This window comes from Dama dama, chromosome 12, assembly GCF_033118175.1.
Source record: "Dama dama isolate Ldn47 chromosome 12, ASM3311817v1, whole genome shotgun sequence".
NCBI lineage: Eukaryota > Metazoa > Chordata > Mammalia > Artiodactyla > Cervidae > Dama > Dama dama.
The window spans coordinates 43,770,984-43,791,224 of NC_083692.1; the positions used below are offsets into that span (position 1 = coordinate 43,770,984).

Sequence of the window (20,241 nt, forward strand, 5' to 3'; positions counted from 1 at the left end):
GTGGTTGTTAAACTACTTTCTAAAAATCTAAAAAAATTAATTCTAAAATTGCTAAAGTCTTGTGTCTAGCAATATGGCTTGGTTAGTGTTCCAAATTTATTTGCCAAGAGCCACATACATAATCACAGGATTACAAAAGGTCAACACTAGATAGAACCTTCACATAAAAACCACTCCAAGTTTCTCATTTTAAAGCCTAGAAAAGTGAACTCAGAGAAGTTTCACCTAACGTCACAGCTTAAGTATCATGGTGAAGATAAGACATTTTTTCCTAACTTTATGATAATGGTTTCCACCTTACTCAGACATGTCCAAGAGAAGGATCTGGTCTGTGGAAAAAGACAGTAATTAACTTTGAAGATTTTTTTTCAAAAGGCATTCCTTTTAAAAAAGCTGTATCTAGAGGAATTTGCCAATTTAAGCCCAGTCAGGCATAGAACACTCCCCAACAAAGAATTCCTCTACAGTCGTCACCTTCCAAGAGGTAGATGAGAAAGCTGGCACAGCACTGCTTGTTACTCTAAAAATTGCCTCACCATTGGACAACCCTTCCTGCCCAGTTTTAGAGACATCAATGTAACTGCTGCTGGTGCTCACCATCTATGTGTCATGGTCTCCTCTAGGCAATGGAACACGTTATTTCATTATTTCACTTGATCGTTATTTCACTTGAGCATCTTAGATGCTCAAATGGAAAAGTCCTTCTTGTTGTTTTTCAGTTGCTAAGTTGTGTCTGACTCTTTGCGACCCCATGGACTGCAGCATGCCAGGTTTCCCTGTCCTTCACAATGTCCCAGAGTTTGATCAAGCTCATGTCCGTTGATATCCTTCTTAAATATCATTTACTCTCTCTGGTCAATGTTTTAATCCTCTCTCCAAGCATGGTAAACGCTGTGATATATCCAGTACATGGATTCCACGTCAGGAAAGACTTTCTGCCCCTGGTGCTGGGAGTGCTGTCAGCAAATAGCCTTCAGCTGTCAGACCCTTCAGGATTTGCCTTGTCTGCAGAGATTTGCTTCATCCAGGAAGCACCTCCTCATCCAGTGATGGATCAGTGTGAGTATAAAGGCTTGGACAACTCAGCCCAACTCAGAACTGCTGTAAAGGGCCATTCTAGTACCAGAGATCCCCATAGCTCAGCCAGACCTGTCACTAGGCCTGCATCACAGACTTTTCTTTCTGCTATCCTGCTTCCTTCTCCTCCAGTCCTCCCAAAGGTATTGATAGTAAGGGCACTGTTTAATGACACCCTGCTAACTAAGCTCCATCTCAGAATTTGCTTCCCGAGGAACCTGTTGTAGAGTTGCCAGGTGAAATGCAGGTTGCCCAGCTAAACTTTAGTTTCAGATAAAGAACAAAAATTTTTAAATATAAATATGGCACAGGATATACTTATACTTGGGGCTTCCCAGATGGTTCAGTGGGTAAAGAATCTGCCTGTAATGCAGGACACGGGTTCAATCCCTGAGTCAGGAAGATCCCCTGGAAAAGGAAATGGCAACCCACTCCAGTATTCTTGCCTGAGAAATCCCATAGACAGTCCATGGTTACAGTCCAAAGAGTTGCAAAGAATCAGACATGACTGAGCAACTAAGCACATAATTACACTAAAAGTTTTATTTATCCAAAATTCATAATTTAACTGGGAGCACTGTATTTATATTTGCTAAATCTGGCACCCCTAACCTGAAGTGGTCCCAGGAAGAAGCCGCTGATTTACCTTTGAAGCTGAATCATCCACCACCCTGTTTGTAAAAGGGACCTCATGGCTGATAGTAGATCGAGCAAAAATTGCCAGTGAGACAAGATGGTCCAATCGTTAAAGCTTTCATTGATGGGAAACTGGAATGGTGTAGCAGTGGAAAGGAATGCATCAGCTAGTGTTATGTATCAGGTGTTAGAGATCATGAAGAAACAGGGAATCAGGTGGCTCTTGCTAAGGAAAAAAGATAATAAACCGGTGAGAGCAATTGCCAACCGAAAGCTCCGTGGAAAGCCCAGGGCCTCCTTAACAGCATACAAAGAAGCTCTTGACTCCTGCAGGGGAAGGCAGAGAAAGCTAAAGACCAGACCTCGGACTTGAAGATCAGCTCCAAAGAAGCTTTTTGCCAAGCTCCAAAGAAAATTAAACTCCCAACAAAAGAAGGTCGCCACACCAAGGTGAGGACCTGGCCAGGAAGAGGTTGGGACTCTGCTATTTGCGATGGGGCTATCTGGGTCGGCCGTTTCCAAGTTGCCGTTTGTGGTCATTTAGAAATAATGGGGAAATTCAAGGATGCATTAGATCAAGTTTGTTGGCAAATTTATTTTCTGTAAAAGGCTTGATAATAAATATTTTAGGTTCTGTGGTCCACACCATCTCTGTTGCAACTCCTGAATTCTGCTGCTGTGGCTAAAAAACTCACGAACAATAGGTCAATGAGTGAGCATGGCTGATTCCAACACAGATTTGTTTATGGATGCTGACATTTGCATTTTATCATTTTATGTGTCACAAAATGGTTTTAACTATTCTTTTTAAAGATGACTTTTTAAAAAGTCTATTTTTGTCTGCGCTAGGTCTTCATTGCTGTGCACGGGCTTTCTCTAGTTGTGGCGAGCAGGAACTACTCTTCCTGCTCAGGTTTCATATTGCAGTGTTTCTCTTGTTGTGGAGCATGGGCTCGAGGCCCATGGGCTTCAGTAGCCGTGGTTCACAGGCTTAGCTGCCCCGCAAAGTGTGGAATTTTTCTGGACCAGGGATTCTTTACCACTGGACCACCAGAGAAGTCCTGGTTTTAACTATTTAAAAATGTAAAAACCATTCTTAGCTTATAGACTGCACAAAAAAGGTGTGGGCTGGATTTGACCTACACCTAGTTTCAGGTTACTGAAACCTGATATAATTTCATGATTTATAATAAGAAATATATATTGGTTTTTGTCTACTTTCTGGCATAGAGCTCCTAGACCTCAAAATTTCCTGTGATGAGAGCCATAAAAGTGTCTTTTGTTGTTAATGAAGTGACTTTTGGAAAGCCCCTAGGTGATATAAACACAGGGGCTGGTTACCAGTATAACCAGCCATGATTAGAGGGTTGGAACTTTCAGTCCCACCCCAACCTCCAGGGAGGGGTATGGAGTTGGAGGCTGAATCAATCACTACTGGCAAATGATTTAATCAATCATGCCTGTATGATGAAAGTCTCCATAAAAACCCAAAAGGACACGGTTTGGAGAACTTCTAGGTTGGTGAACATGTGGAGATTTGGAGGTGGGGGAGGTGGGGAGTCATGAAAGCTCCAAGTCCTTTTTGTATGCCTTGCCCTATGCATCTCTTCCATCTGGCTGTTCCTGAGTTTTATCGTTTTATAATGGTAATCTAGTAAGGAAAATGTTCCTCTGGATTCTGTGAGATGCTGTTGCAAATTAATCTCAACCAAGAAGGAAGTCGTTGGAACTTCAGAAGCACAGGAAACTACATGGACTTGGGTTTGGCGTCTGAAGCAGCAGTGCCTACTCCTCCTGTGTAGGTCTGAGCCCTTAGCCTGTGGGCTCTTGTGCTATCTCCAGGTGGATGATGTCAGAACTGAGTAGAATCTTAAGACACCAACGAATATCCAAGAATTTTGTAGTGCGAGAAAACTCCCACACATCTGGTGTCAGAAGTACTCTGTTTTGTTGTGTGTGAAAGTAAAAGAGAAAGCTAGAAAACTGAGTTTTCCCTTATTCACCTGGGTTAAGTCATGCTATCCGGAACGGTAATTTTTCTGTCTTACATATACGTAGATCCACTCTTTTATATTCTTTTCCCATATAGGTCATTACAGAATATTGAGTAGAGTGCTACCGTAGTAAGTCCTTATTATTTATGTTCAAATGGCACTTATATTTAAGAACATTTTATTGCTAGAGGGTGGAGGTCATTGTGTCAACTTAAAAATTGCTGCACAAACAGCATACAATACTTCATCTTCTCCAAGGAATACCACGGTGGTTGGCGACGTCAGTGTCATCAGAGTTTACTTGAGTGCTGACTGTGAGATGTGTACCAAATGCTTCACATGTATTATCTGATATAATTCTCATAGAAAGTCCATAAGGTATAAATGTTATCCACCTTCTCCAGATTAAAAGATATTAAGAAACTCACTCTAACTCAGTTTGTAAATGGTGAAATTAAGATTCAAATTCGAGAAGTCAGAAACCAGAGCCCACACTGAGTAACTGCTCTTTGCTGCCTCTCAGAAAGAAGCCTAGGGGTGTGGTAGCGAAGTGGTAGCTAGACTGCTCTAGGATTCCTCGCTGCTTCAGTTTCCTCGTCGGGCTTCCTAGCAGCAGCCTAGCAGAAAGGCAAGCAAAGACGTCTGAATATATTTGGGTAACCAAAGATGAAAATGACGAGCCCATTGGAAACCATCTTAAAATGATGGGACAGTGCAGCCCAGCTTCTAGGGGCACGTGGTCTGCACTACAGGAAGCCAGTGTCTCAGTATATGAGAGGTGTCCATCTGGTAGAAAGTATTCTGCGTGCCCCTAATGCTGGCTGAGGGAATCTGGTGTATGATGTCAACTATCACAACAATAACAAAAGAAAGATGGATGCTTCATCAGCAGTGAACATGAAAAAAGTAGTCCAGAAATAGTGTTAGGTCTCCCATGGAAAACAGCAGGATCTAAAAGAGTATTTTAGTACCTTTGGAGAGGTGCTTAGGGTTCAGGTCAAGAAAGATACTAAAACTGGTCATTCAGGGACTTCCTTGGTGGCCCAGTGGCTAAGACTCTGCACTCCCAATACAGAGGGCCTGGGTTCAATCCCTGTTCAGGGAATTATTAATAGATCACACATGCCACAACTAAAAGTTCACATGTCGCAACTAATAAAACCCAACACAGCCAAATAAATGCATATTCTAAAAACTGGTCATTTGAAAGGATTTGACTTTGTTCATTTTACGGAGTATGAAACCCAGGTGAAAGTCACGTCACAGCAACATGTGATAGATGGGCAACAGTGTGACTGTAAACTTCCAAATTCTAATCGAAGCCCAGAGGAGCCTTTGGGAAGCAGAAAAGCGTTTACTGGGTGCTGTACAGAGGGCATGACTGCTGATGAGCTGCGGCAGTTCTTCTGCCAGTACAGGGAAGTGGTAGATGTCTTCAATCCCATGCTGTTCAGGGCTTTTGCCTTTGTTCCGTTTGCAGATGATCAGGTTGCCCAGTCTCTCTGTGAAGAGGACATGACCATTAAAGGAATCGGCACACATATATCCAAAGCTGAACTGCTGTCTGGTAGCAACAGACAGCAGTGGAAGATGTGGTGGTGATCCAGGTGGCTTTGGGAGTCAGGGCGGATTCAGTAGATCAACAGTAGAGAGGGCGGAGCTGGTTCGGGAAATAAACCAGGTAGTAATATGGGCAGACGGAAGAATATTGGTGCTTTTAGCATTAGTCCAGCAATGATGGCTGCAGCCCAGGCAGCTCTGCACGGAGCTGGGGTATGATGGGCATGTTAGCCAGTCACCAGAACCAGCCAGACCTGTCAGGTCATGACCAAAGCCAAGGCAATATGCAGAGGGAGCTGAGTCAGGCTTTTGGTACTGGAAATAACTCTTAGAGTGGTTCTAATTCAGGTGCAGCAATTGGTTGGAGAGCAGCATCAAATGCAGGGTCAGGCAGTGGTTTTAACGTAGGCTTTGGCCCAAGCATGGATTCTGAATCTTCTGGCTAGGGAATGTTGACATTGGGTTATGGTTAGTTGGTATAAACTGGTAGGAATTCAAATTTTTCTAAACGCATGGTAAGTATATTGTAAAAATACATATTTAAGAATTTTTTAAATTGGCTCCTTCAGTGTGGAGTATATTCAGCAGTATATCTGGCATTCTTCTTTAGAAAAAGAGCTAAATGAATTTTTTAAGTTTTGTTACATAAAGGGTTGAAGTATTGAGTGTTTGAAAGTGAACTGCTATTAACCTGATTGATAAACCAACACACTACAATTGGTATCAAAATGTTTCTCCTGCAGTATTTTATCCATGGACTTGTGAAGTGAATTCTTTGCATGCTCAAAATGGAAACCATTGATTAGAACTACATTCTTTTATTCTTGTTTTCATTCGAACCCCACCATATCAATTTTTTTCCTTGGGAAATCTCCTCTTTAGAGAGCATGGTGTCACAGTGCTTGGTTCTTCTGTTTTTGTTTTTTTTTAACACTTGTCTCCCTTCATATACAAAAGTACAATACAAAGCCTTCATTTAATCTTTGCAGTTCATCTCATTTCAAATGTTTATGGAAGAAGCACTTTGCTGAAAGTAGTGCTGTAAATAATTCTATCATAGGAATACTTCTGTCCACATGCTTTCTCATTCAAGGATTCTCATCACGCTGCACAGGCTGCGTCTTTGATAGTAAGTGTCTCATTTTTATACACTATTCTTTATTTCATGAACTTGTGTCAACGCTGTGAATGCAAGCCTGTGATGTGGAACCAGAGGGCTGTTAAAACTTTTGAAACCTTGTGTGGGATCGATGATGGTGCCAGTATGAGCGAGGAAAGGAGAGAGCATGTGCAGAGATTTGGTGGTGCATAATGGATATTTTTTAACTTGGCAAGATGTGTCTCTAAGTCCTGTGGCTTTGGTAAGAGAGTGTGCTGAGAGCAGTGATAGCAAATAACATACAAATATTTTTTGCATTCAAAGGACATCTGCATCTGTTCGAAGACTTTTAGTTTTGTTCTTAGTTAACCTACGATAGCTGAATGTGTTCAGTGAAACGATGTTTGTATTTCCCCTGCCTTTTTGTCACCTACTGTGAATGCTGTATGGTGTGTGTTCTCTTCTGTCACAGATCTGTAAGTGTGGTAGTGTGAACTGAAGCTGAGGGGCTGAGAACATGTGCTGAGCTTATGGTGTGCTTTACACGAGTATTTGGAAGCAGAGTTCACTAGTGACCTCAGTGTCTCCAAGGAAGGCGGAAGTTCTGATGTCTGTTACTTACCCCTAAGAATGCTGTGTGCTGCAGCTCTGTCTCCTGTGCTTGGGTGCTTTTTTATAAGAGTTGTCAATGTTGGAAATTCTTAAATAAAACTGATTTAAGTAATAATGTGTGTTTGGTTTGCAGCCCTGAATGCAAAGAATTCAAAGCAGTTAATTCTCCTTTTTTGACCCTTTTGAGATGAAATTTTCATGACCTTTCTTGCAATAGTTTATTTTGCTTCAAATAAACTTATTTGAAAAGTTGTCTGAAGTCAAATGGATTTATTACTTGTCATACATAGACAGCTGATACCCAGATTCAACTGCTATTTGTTCTTGCATTACCCAAAGTGAAAAGTTTTTGTTTTGCTTTTTCAAATCTAGTTTTTAATAAGTCTAGGTGACTGCAGCTAAAATGGTAAGCAGTACCCTCTAGCTTTTTCTTAGTGCCTCTGTGCATATCGGTGATGTTCTATTTGCATGGCCTATATAAACCTCCTTTGAGAAATCATGACTTCTAAAAATATTCTTATTTGGAGGAGTGGGCAAAACAATGTTAATTATTTTAAAATGCTTTGTAGCAAAGCTTGTCAATTGAAATGCAAGGAATATCAGCACCTTTCTAGTTGGGGATTAATTGCAATAAGGATAAAGTAAAAGAAACCATAAATTATCTTGTGCCTGAAATCTGTCAAGAAACCTGATAGCTTTAAGAACTAGCAAGGTGGGTTGTCTGTGGAAGTGTTAAGTGAAATAGTCTTTGTCTTCCAAAGGTGAGGAAATAGAGTAATATTGATAAAGGTGTAAACGTGTTAGTTCAGTTGTGTCTGACTCTTTGCAACCCCATGGGCTATAGCCTGCCAGGCTCCTCTGTCCATGGAATTCTCCAGGCAAGAATACTGGAGTGGGTTGCCATTCCCTTCTCCACGGGATCTTCCCAACCCAGGGATCCAACACAGGCCTCCTGCGTTGAAGGCAAATTCCTTTACTGCCTGAGCCACTAGAGAAGCGAACAATATTGATAAAATAGCTTACAAAATTCAGACACTCAGGATGCATTGTTAAGGATGTAAAAGCAGTAATATATTGCTTCTCTATTGTACTTAAATTATAACTAACTTCTGTGAGAGTCGAGCTCCTTTTCTAATGGAAGAATGACAGTTTTTGTGTTGATAATTTACTTAATGCCCTTATCTAACTAGATTATGAAAAAATAAATTTGTCATTTTACAAGTTACATGTTTTAAAGTTTTATAAATGAAGCCATCCTTCAGACTTATGGTCACCACATCGTTTTATTCAGTTTCCTCAGTAAAAGGATCTTGCCTTGATTTAATTTTTTTCTGCATCTAAACTGCATGATTTCCAAACTTTGTACTATGTGATTTTTACATTTTAGCACTTGCACTATTATCCAGCAGAAGTAACATAGTAACACTTAAAATGATATTCAGGGACCTCCAAAGACTAAACAAACAAAACTTCAAAGAGCTCAGGGTAAATTAACTTTGTCAAGGTCATGGTTTTAATCCCTTATTAACACTTGTGTAAATCTGGTTACTAGTCTTAGAAAGATTTGAATGTTGAGAACAACCATCTATTAGCATGTTTATGGTATGACATAGCTATTGGGTAGTTAATTATACATTACAAAAAAAATTTTTTTGAAGTTTAGAAGTAAACTATTTGGCAAAGATTTGTTTTTAAAGTGTATTTGGTTATCTAATGCATTCATTCCAAAATCTTTTTCTGAACCAGTTGAATAAAAATTTTGTTGCCACCACAAAAAAAAGAAAAAAAGAAAAGCCTAGGATCCCTCCCTTCTTTCTAGCTCCTTTGATCCTTCCAGTACAGTAGAAAGGCTAAAAGCACAGCTGCATGATAGCGGTTTGGCAAGTCCTTTCCTGTCTTATTTGGTTAGTCTCATTCCCAGGAGTCTGCAGATGAAATAAATAATGGCAATCCGCTTCATTTGGCAGAAGTAGCCATCTTTCTGTTTGATTTCTCTCTTTCTCTTTACCCTACCCCTCTTTTGCTCTAGATGTACTCTGGCTAATGTTAATGTTGGCCTTCCATCTTCCCTTTGGTTCCTATTAGAGGTACCGAGTCCAAACTCAATTTCTATGCCACACAGTCGCCAGACCAAAAAATCCGCGCAAGGTATGGAGGCATGGAATACGACTTTAGTAGGAAAGCTGGCTGACTGAGATGATGGCAGACTAGTGTCTCAAAATGCCCATTTATCAGGGTCAGGATGCCAGGCTCTTTTATAGATGAGAGATGGTAGGGGTGGGGGGCAGTGAGGAAATAAAGTAAAAAGGCAGAATGCAGAGGAAGAGGCAGTGAAGAGGCAAAGCAAAAAGGGGCAATCAGACTTGCAAAACAGCTCCAGGAACTGCCAGCTTCTGAAAGGAATGTGTTAATCTGTTCTCTCCTGTAGGTAATCACAGATGTATAGGGTCAGATTATCTCTCTGTGAGCTGAGCAAAGACAATTTAGTCCAGTAGTCAGGCAGAAGGGCTGGGTTTTCTGAGGCACTGCATTATATATGATTATAATTAGAACAGCACCAAAAAGCAAGTCAAAAACAGTTCCAACATGGAATCAGAATTGGATCTTCTTTGCAACTTTAGCATGGTATATCATTTCCATCCTTTTAATCTGTGAGTAGGAAGATACTCTGGAAAAGGAAATGACAACCTGCTCCAGTATTCTTGCCTGGAAAATTCCATTCACAGAGGATGCTGGTGTGCTACAGTTCATGGGGTTGCCAAAGAGTTGGACATGGGAGCACGTGTACTCAATACAGGACATCATACTAAAATATTTTTTTGTAGGCAGCATGTATTTAAGTTGTGGTTTTCCCCCAGTCTACTACTCCCTCTGAATTGAGGTACTTAAACAAGGGACTAGTAAACTATAGCCTGGCAGACAGCCTGCTTTTGTAAATAATAATTTATTGAAACATAACCACATCCATTTCTTTGGCTACTTTTATGGCTACAGCAAAACAGTTATGTAGTTGCAGCAGAGACTTCATAACTGGCAAAGGTAAACTATTTACCTTCTAGCCCTTTAAGAAAAGGTTTGCTGCTCTTTGGTTTACACCATTTACATCTAATGTACGATCAATAAGGCTGGTTTATATCTACCTTCTTGCTGTTGTCTAACATGCCCTTTCTTCCCCTTTTCTCACTTGTTGCTGTCTTATGGACAAGTGAAAACATTTTATAGCTTCACGTTATTTCCTTTATTCATTTAGTAGTTATTAGTTCTTTTTGTGTTATTTTACTTTATACTGTGTATCTTTATCACAGTCTACTTTCAACAATACACTATTTTATACTCAATGTAAGAACTTTGACAACATACTTTTGTTGCAGGAAGGGGGACCCCTTCCAGGGCCCGAAACTGGGCTCTTGTCTAACACTCGGAAATGAATTGTCCGAGGAGACACATGCTGACAAAGCAAGAGATTTTATTGGGAAAGGACACCCGGGTGGAGAGCAGTAGGTAAGGGAACCCAGGAGAACTGCTCTGCCGCGTGGCTCGCAGTCTTGGGTTTTATGGTGATGGGATTAGTTTCCGGGTGGTCTTTGGCCAATCATTCTAATTCAGAGTCTTTCCTGGTTGTGCACGCATCACTCAGCCAAGATGGATGCTAGCAAGAGGGATTCTGGGAAGTGGACGGACAGGTAGTGTCTCCTCTCGATCTTTCCCGAACTCTTCTGGCTGGTGGTGGCCTATTAGTTCCGTATTCCTTATCAGGATCTCCTGCCATAAAACAACTCATGCAAATGGTTACTATGGTGCCTGGCCAGGGTGGGCGGTTTCAATCAGTGTGCTTCCCCTAACACTTTCATTCCCCTTTCCTGGCCTTTTTGATATTGTTGTCATGTATTTCACCAGGACATATGTTATAAAACCAGAAATGTTTGTATTATTTTTGTTTGAAGCAAGGTGATTCTCTTTTAAAGAGAGCTAAATAGTGAGGTAAAAGTTTTATATAATTTCCCAATATAGTTTTAACTACTGGTGCTCTTCTCTGTGTAGAACCAGACCTCCTTGTGGTACCATTTTCTTTTGGCTTCATGGACTGACTTCCTTTACTTTTCTTTCACATTTCTTTTATATGGATCTGCTGGTAATAAATTCTTTGACCTTTTGCATAGTTAAGAGACTTTATTTCATGTTTAATGAAATAAACTGGCAATCAGTTCTTTGTTGGTTAGAATTTTTCCCTCCAGTTTTATGGAGATAGAATTGGTATATAACCTTAGTTTTAGGTGTTGTCTACTTAAATGGTCACAACCTAAAGGTTGAGAGTAATGTTTTATTTGGTGGGAATTCTTAGGACTCAAGCCCAGGAGATAGTATCTCAAGTGACCCTGAGAGAACTGTTCCAAGGAGGAAGGGGGAGGAGTCAGGTTATATAGGAGTTTGCAACAAAGGGCAGGTAGTCTGAACATCAAAATATTATTGTTAATTAAGGAAAACAGTATATCTCAAGTTAAGAAATTTAGCACTGTTATATGTATGGGAATCAAGATTGCTGAGCGAAATATCAATAACCTCAGATATGCAGATGACACCACCCTTATGGCAGAAAGCGAAGAACTAAAGAACCACTTGATGAAAGTGAAAGAGGAGAGTGAAAAAGTTGGTTTAAAACTCAACATTCAGAAAACTAAGATCATGGCATCTGGTCTCATCACTTCATGGCAAATAGATGGGGAAGCAATGTAAGCAGTGACAGACTATTTTTGGGGGGCTCCAAAATCACTGCAGATGATGACTGTGTTGTAGCCACGCATTCTGGGAAACAAACTCACTCAGAAGGACAATGCAGATAGTAGAGTGCAGTTTATTACACCGGTGGGCCCCAGGCAGAGTCTCCTCTTAGCCAAGGACCCCGACCAGTTTTTGTGAAAACCTTATATACCCTAAGTGTACAGGCCCAAACCCACCTCCCCAAATTCTCTGAAACTAGTCTGAACAAAGGAAAAGAAAGATACAATCAAAGTTAACCCGTGATTCGTATGCCTCAAACCCATGATTCGTATGCCTTAAGCCTAGGTAGTTAACAGTGGACAATTATCAATAGGCTTGCAGTCATAACCCAATAAGCATAATAGAATTTATGATTCTATTTGGTTACACAGATAATTAGGGTATTCTTTTAGGTGATGGAGGATCTAGGTACGAGCTCTGGGGCTCTTCCATCCAAGGGGTCTGGTTTTCCAGTTGGTATGTCCTTTCCATAGATACTGGGCATATAGCTCAAAGTCCACAGTCCAGCCCAAGATGGAGCCTGTTTCGTCTGTTTCTTCCTTCAACTGCAGCCATGAAATTAAAAGACACTTGCCCCATGGAAGAAAAGTTATGACCAACCTAGACAGCATATTAAAAAGCAGAGACATTACTTTGCCAACAAAGATCCGTCTAGTCAAAGCTATGGTTTTTCCAGTAGTCATGTATGGATGTGAGAGTTGGACTATAAAGAAAGCTGAGCACTGAAGAACTGATGCTTTTGAACTGTGGTGTTGGAGAAGACTCTTGAGAGTCCCTTGGACTGCAAGGAGATCCAACCAGTCCATCATAAAGGAAATTGGCCTGAATATTCATTGGAAGGACTGATGCTGAAGCTGAAACTCCAGTACTTTGGCCACCTGATGTGAAGACTCTGATGCTGGGAAAGATTGAAGGTGGGAGAAGAAAGGGACAACAGAGGATGAGATGGTTGGATGGCATCACCAACTCAATGGACATGAGTTTGAGTAAACTCCTGGAGTTGGTAGTGGACAGGGAAACCTGGTGTGCTGCGGTCCATGGGGTCACAAAGAGTCAGACAGGACTGAGCAGCTGAACAGATAATAATAACAGCAACTGAAAGCAATCAAAGAAACGGTTACAACATGGAGTCAGAATTAGCAACATTAGTATATATATCTTCTCTGCAACATTAGCATGATATATCTTTTTCTATCCTTTTAATCTGTGTATCATATTAAAATATTTTTTGTAGGCAGCATATATTTAGATCATGCTTCTCCCCTCATCTACTTCTGCTTCTGAATTGAAGCACTGAAAAAAGGGAGGAGTAAACTGTGGCCTGATAGATGGCCTGTTTTTGTAAATATTATTTTATTGGAACATAGTCACATACATTTCTTTATGTATTGACTGTGGCTGCTTTTGTTTTACAAGAGAATTATGTAGTTGCAATGGAGACTTCAACTCTTCAGCTCTAGGCATACTTATATCCTTTTTGTGAGACTCCGCTTCAGAACCTCCACCACTTCACCATCCCATCTAGGTCATCCCACAGCACTGAGCTGAGTTCCCTGTGCTATACAGCGGCTTCCTGTTAGCTACCTATTTCACACATTTAAGTGTGCATATGTCAGTGCTACTGTCTCAATTCATGCCACACCCTCCTTCCCCTGCTGTGTCCACACACATATGTTCTGTATGTCCATATCTCTCTTTATGCTCTGTATTAGGTTCATTGTTGTTGTTGAGTTGCTAAGTCATGTCTGACTCTTGGCATCCCCATGGACTGCAGCAAACCAAGCTTCCTCATCCTTCACTATCTCCTGGAATTTGCTCAAACCCATGTCCATTGAGTCAGTGATGCCACCAAACATCTCATCCTCTGCTGTCCCCCTCTCCTCCTGCCTTCAATCTTTCCTAGCATCAGGGTCTTTTTCAACGAGTCAGCCCTTCCCATCAGGTGGTCAAAGTATTGAAGCTTCAGCATCAGTCCTTCCAATGAATATTCAAGGTTGATTTCCTTTAGGATTGACTGGTTTGATCTCCTTGCTGTCCAAGGGACTCTCAAGAGTCTTCTCTTCTTTTGAACACCACAGTTCAAAAGCATCAATTCTTTTGTACTCAGCCTTCTTTATGATCCATATCTCACATCTGTACATTACTACTGAAAAAACCATAGCTTTGACTAGATGGACCTTTGTCAGTAAAGTGATGTCTCTGTTTTTGAATACGCTGTCTAGGTTTGTCATAGCTTTTCTTCCAAGCAGCAAGCATCTTTTAATTTCATGGCTGCAGTCACCATCTGCAGTAATTTTGGAGCCGGAGAAAATAAAATCTGTCACTGTTTGCATTGTTTCCCCATCTATTTACCAGGAAGTGATGGGACCCAATGCCATGATCTTGAGTTTTTTGAATATGGAGTTTTCAGTCAGCTTTTTAACTCTCTTCTTTCATCTTCATCAAAAGGCTCTTTAGTTCCTCTTTCTGCCAGTAGGGTGGTATTGGCTGCATATCTGAGGTTGTTATTTCTCCCAGCAACCTTGATTCCAGCTTGTGCTTCATCCAGCTTGGCATTTCGAATTATGCACTCTGCATATGTTAGGTAAACAAGGTGACAATACATAGCCTTGATGTACACCTTTCCCAGTTTTGAACCACTCCATTGTTCTGTGTCTATTTCTAACTGTTGCTTCTTGACCTGCATACAGATTTCTCAGGAGGCAGGTAAAGTAGTCTGGTATTCTCATCTCTTGAAGAATTTTCCACAGTTGGTTGTGATCCACATAGTCATATGCTTTAATGTAGTGAATGAAGAAGTAGATGTATTTCTAGAATTCCCTTGCCTTTTCTATGATCCAACAAATGTTGTCAATTTAAACTCTGGTTCCTCTGCCTTTTTAAATCCAGCTTGTACATCTGGAATTTCTCAGTTCACATACTGTTTAAGCCTAGTGTGAAGGATTTTGAGATTTATCTTGCTAGCATATGAAATGAGCACAAGTTCATGTTCATTAGTACCATTTTTCTAGATTCCATACACATGCATTAATATATAATATTTAGTTTTCTCTTTCTGTCTTACTTCACTCTGTAAGACAGACCTAGGTTCATCCACCTCACTATACTGATTAATTTTCATTCCTTTTTATGCTGAACAATATTCCATTGTATGTATATATTTATGTGTATGTATATATATGCGCTGTGCTGTACACAGCCACAGTTGTGGCTGACTCTTTGTGACCCCATGGACTGTAGCCCACCAGGCTCCTCTGTTCATGGTTATTTTCCAGGCAAGAATACTGGAGTGTGTTGCCATGTCCTCCTCCAGGGGATGATCCCAACCCAGGGATCGAACCTAGGTCTCCTGCATTGCAGGCTGATTATTTGCCATCTGAGTCACCAGGAAGGCCCGAGAATACTGGAATGGGCAGCCTATCCCTTCTCCAGGGGATCTTCCTGACCCAGGAATCAAACTGGGGTCTCCTGCATTGCAGGCAGATTCTTTACCAGCTGAGCCACCAGGGAAACCCATATATATAAAGATATAAAATACGTCACACCTTCTTTATCCAGGCATCTATCAATGGTGGATTCCATGTCCTGGATATTGTAATTTGTGATGCTGTGAGCAGTGGGTATATGTGTCTTTCTGAATGATGATTTTCTCTGATATATGACCAGAAGTGCAGTTTCATTGTCATATGGTAGTTTTATTCCCACTTTTTATTTTATTATTATTATTATTTTTTTTTTATTAGTTGGAGGCTAATTACTTCACAACATTTCAGTGGGTTTTGTCGTACATTGATATGAATCAGCCATAGATTTACACGTATTCCCCATCCCGATCCCCCTCCCACCTCCCCCTCCACCCAATTCCTCTGGGTCTTCCCAGTGCACCAGGCCCGAGCACTTGTCTCATGCATCCCACCTGGGCTGGTGATCTGTTTCACCATAGATAGTATACATGCTGTTCTTTTGAAACATCCCACCCTCCCCTTCTCCCACAGAGTTCAAAAGTCTGTTCTATATTTCTGTGTCTCTTTTTCTGTTTTGCATATAGGGTTATCGTTACCATCTTTCTAAATTCCATATATATGTGTTAGTATGCTGCACTACAAAGGAAACTATAAATAAGGTGAAAAGACAGCCCTCAGATTGGGAGAAAATAATAGCAAATGAAGAAACAGACAAAGGATTAATCTCAAAAATATTCAAGCAACTCCTGCAGCTCAATTCCAGAAAATTAATGACCCAATCAAAAAATGGGCCAAAGAACTAAACAGACATTTCTCCAAAGAAGACATACCAATGGCTAACAAACACATGAAAAGATGCTCAACATCACTCATTATCAGAGAAATGCAAATCAAAACCACAATGAGGTACCATTACACGCCAGTCAGGATGGCTGCTATCCAAAAGTCTACAAGCAATAAATGCTGGAGAGGGTGTGGAGAAAAGGGAACCCTCTTACACTGTTGGTGGGAATGCAAACTAGTACAGCCGCTATGGAAAACAGTGTGGAGATTCCTTAAAAAACTGGAAATAGAAGTGCCATATGACCCAGCAATCCCACTTCTGGGCATACACACTGAGGAAACCAGATCTGAAAGAGACACGTGCACCCCAATGTTCATCGCAGCACTGTTTATAATAGCCAGGACATGGAAGCAACCTAGATGCCCATCAGCAGATGAATGGATAAGGAAGCTGTGGTACATATACACCATGGAATATTACTCAGCCGTTAAAAAGAATTCATTTGAATCAATCAATGAGATGGATGAAACTGGAGGCCATTATACAGAGTGAAGTAAGCCAGAAAGATATTCCCACTTTTTAAAGAAATCTCACTCCTGTTCTCCATAGTGGCTGTATCTATTTACATTCCCAAGAGTGTGAGAGGATTCTTTATTCTCTACACCCTCTCCAGCATTTATTGTTCATAGCCTTTTTGATGAAACTCATTCAAATTCTGTCTGGTATGAGATATCTGTCTGATATCTCATTGTGGGTTTGATATGGGTTTCTCTAACAACTGGACATCTTTGGTGGTCCAGCGTAAAAAAAATCTACCTGCAGTGAAGGAGAAAGAAGTGGGATGATCTCTGGGTGGGGAAGATCTCATGGAGTTGGAAGTGGCAACTCCATGCTGTATTCTTGCCTGGAAAATTCCCCAGACCTAGAGCATGGTGTGCCACAGTCCATGGGGTTGCAAGGAGTCAGACACGACTGAGCACACACAGAACACACCAACTCTTCTGTCCTGTAGCCATTCGTAGTTGGGCAGGATCCGTTATCTCCCTTTGAGCTGAACCAAGGGTGCTTTGGTCCAGAAGTCAGGGAGAGGGCCTGGGTTTACTAAGGCAGGGCTTTATGAATGATTATAGTAGCAACAAAAATCGAGTTAAAGAAACAGTTCATACATGGAATCAATTGGTTCTTCTTTGCAAATTTAGCATGGTGTATCTTTTTCCATCCTTTTAATCTGTGGTTATCATATTAAAATGTTTTTAGTAGGCAGCCTATATTTAGGTCATGCATTTTCCCCCAATCTACTTCTGCCTCTGAATTAAGATGTTATAACAATGGACTAGTAAAGTATGGCTTGTTTTGAAAATATTTTATTAGAACTTAGCCAACTCCATTTCTTATATTGACCCCGACTGCTTTTGTGAGGCAACTGCAGAGTTATGTAGTTGTCACAGAGACTTCGTAACTTGCAAAGGGAAACTGTATACCATCTGGCCCTTTAAGAAAAGGTTTGCTGAGCGTTGATTTACACTATTTACATCTAATGTAATGATGAAGATAGTTGGTTTAAATCTACTGTCTTGCTATTGTCTCATGTGTCCTTTTTTTCTCTTTTGCTGCTGTCTTTTGGACGAGTGAAAACTTTTTTATAACTTCACCTTATTTCCTTTCTTGGTTTAGTGGTTATAACTTCTTTTTTAAAAAATTTTACTTTAGTTGATAATGTGTATCTTTGGAGCTTCCCTGGTGCCTCGGATGATAAAGAATTTACCTTTGCCACAGTCTACCTTCAAGCAAAACATTGTTTTATTCACAGTGTAAGAGCATTGACGACATACTTTCATTCTCCTCTCTTGGCCTTTCTGATATTATTCTCATATATTTCACCAGTACATATGTTATAAAACCAGAAATGTTTGTTTCATTTTGCTTCAAGCAATCTGATTGTCTTTTAAAGAGAGGTAAATAGCAAAGTAAACATATTTATATAATTACCAATAATCTCACTACTACTAGTGCTGTTCACTCTTTTTGTAGATCCAGACTTCCATGTGGTACCATTGCCTTTTGGCATCGAGGACTGACTTCCTTTACATCCCTTTCACATTTCTTCTGTTTGGACCTGCAGGTGACACATTGTTTGACCTTTTGTATCTTTAAGACTCTATTTCCTGTTTGGGCAGATATGGCAATCTGTTGTTTCTTGGTTGGATTTTTTTACTCCAGTAGTTTTGAGGAATACTTGGTATATTAGTTATAGGTATTGTCAACTTAAACAATAGTCTCAGTCTAAAGATTGAAAGTACTGTTTTATATGGCAGGAATTTTTAGGACTTCATGCCCAGGAGACAGCATCTCAAATGACCCTGAGAGAATTGCTCCAAGGAGGTAAGGGGAGGAATCAGCTTATGTAGAAGCTTGCAACAAAGGGCAGGTAGTCTGAACATCAAAATATTATTGTTGATTAAGGAAAATCAGATATCTCAAGTTATTAAATTTAGCACTTTTCTATGTGTGAAGAAAAAAGGCAAGTCTAGGCTCACTGAAATCATTCCTTTCATATGCATCTCAGCTATCTGGGGCTTCTTTCCTGTCTTTTTCACATCCCCCACAAGCTCAGCAAGACTCACGCTGGGGAGTGGCTGATGGCTGCTGGATAGCAGATATTGATCTTCCTGGGTGCCTTCTGGGCTCAGAAATTCACATTTGGAGGCCTGGAATCGCTGATGATTCTGACATTCAGTTTATTAATGTGGCAGAAAATACTCCATTTCTCTGTGTAGAACATAGTGATTATATATATATATATACACACACACATACATATTATATATATATGTACATATACATACATATATACATATTATATATATATAATATGTAATGTAAAATAATTATTAGAGTAAGTTTGGTTAATATCTATCACCTCAAGTCCTGCACTAGCAACCACCAATCAGTTCTCTGTATCTATGCATTTGGTTTTTTTTTCTTTTTAATTTTTAATGTAGTATAGTTCCTTCACAGGTGTCCTGACTGGCTCAGTGGTAAAGAATCTGTCTGCCAATGCAGGTGATGCAGGTTCAATCCCTGTTTTGGGAAGATTCCCTGGAGGAGGAAATGGCACCCCAGTCCAGTTTACTTACCAGGAAAATCCCATGGAGGGAGAAGGCTGGCAAGCTACAGCCCATGCTGTCACAAAAGAGTTGGATATAACTTAGCGACTAAAGAGTTGCTTTATAATATATAAGTTTCTACTGTTCAGTTCAGTCGCTCAGTCGTGTCCGACTCTTTGTGACCCCATGAATCGCAGCACGCCAGGCCTCCCTGTCCATCACCAACTCCTGGAGTTTACCCAAACTCATGTCCATCGAGTCAGTGATGCCATCCAGCCATCTCATCCTCTGTTGTCCCCTTCTCCTCCTGCCCCCAATCCCTCCCAGAATCAGGGTCTTTTCAAGTGAGTCAACTCTTCGTGTCAGGTAGCCAAAGTATTGGAGTTTCAGCTTCAGCATCAGTCCTTCCAATGAACACCCAGGACTGATCTCCTTTAGGATGGACTGGTTGGATCTCCTTGCAGTCCAAGGGACTCTCAAGAGTCTTCTCCAACACCACAGTTCAAAAGCATCAATTCTTTGGCTCTCAGCTTTCTTCACAGTCCAACTCTCACATCCATACATGACTACTGGAAAAACCATAGCCTTGACTAGATGGATGTTTGTTGGCAAAGTAATGTCTCTGCTTTTTAATATGCTGTCTAGGTTGGTCATAACTTTCCTTCCAAGGAGTAAGTGTCTTTTAATTTCATGGCTGCAATCACCATCTGCAGTGATTTTGGGGCCCAAGAAAATAAAGTCTGACACTGTTTCCACTGTTTTCCCATCTATTTGCCATGAAGTGATGGGACCAGATGCCATGATCTTAGTTTTCTGAATGTTGAGCTTTAAACCAACTTTTTCACTCTCCTCTTTCACCAAGAAGCTTTTTAGTTCCTCTTCACTTTCTGCCATGAGGGTGGTATCATCTGCATATATGAGGTTATTGATATTTCTCCCGGCAATCTTGATTCCAGCTTGTGCTTCTTCCAGCCCAGCGTTTCTCATGATGTACTCTGCATATGAGTTAAATAAGCAGGGTGACAATACATAGCCTTGACGTACTCCTTTTCCCATTTGGAACCAGTCTGTTGTTCCACGTCCAGTTCTAACTGTTGCTTCCTGACCTGCATATAGGTTTCTCAAGAGG

At 40.6% G+C, this 20,241-nt stretch overlaps 1 pseudogene; it reads left to right on the forward strand.

The window, feature by feature from the left end:
• The first annotated feature begins 881 nt into the window (after positions 1-881).
• LOC133066824 (TAR DNA-binding protein 43-like) lies at positions 882-6,312 on the forward strand (annotated as a pseudogene).
• Positions 6,313-20,241: the final 13,929 nt, after the last annotated feature.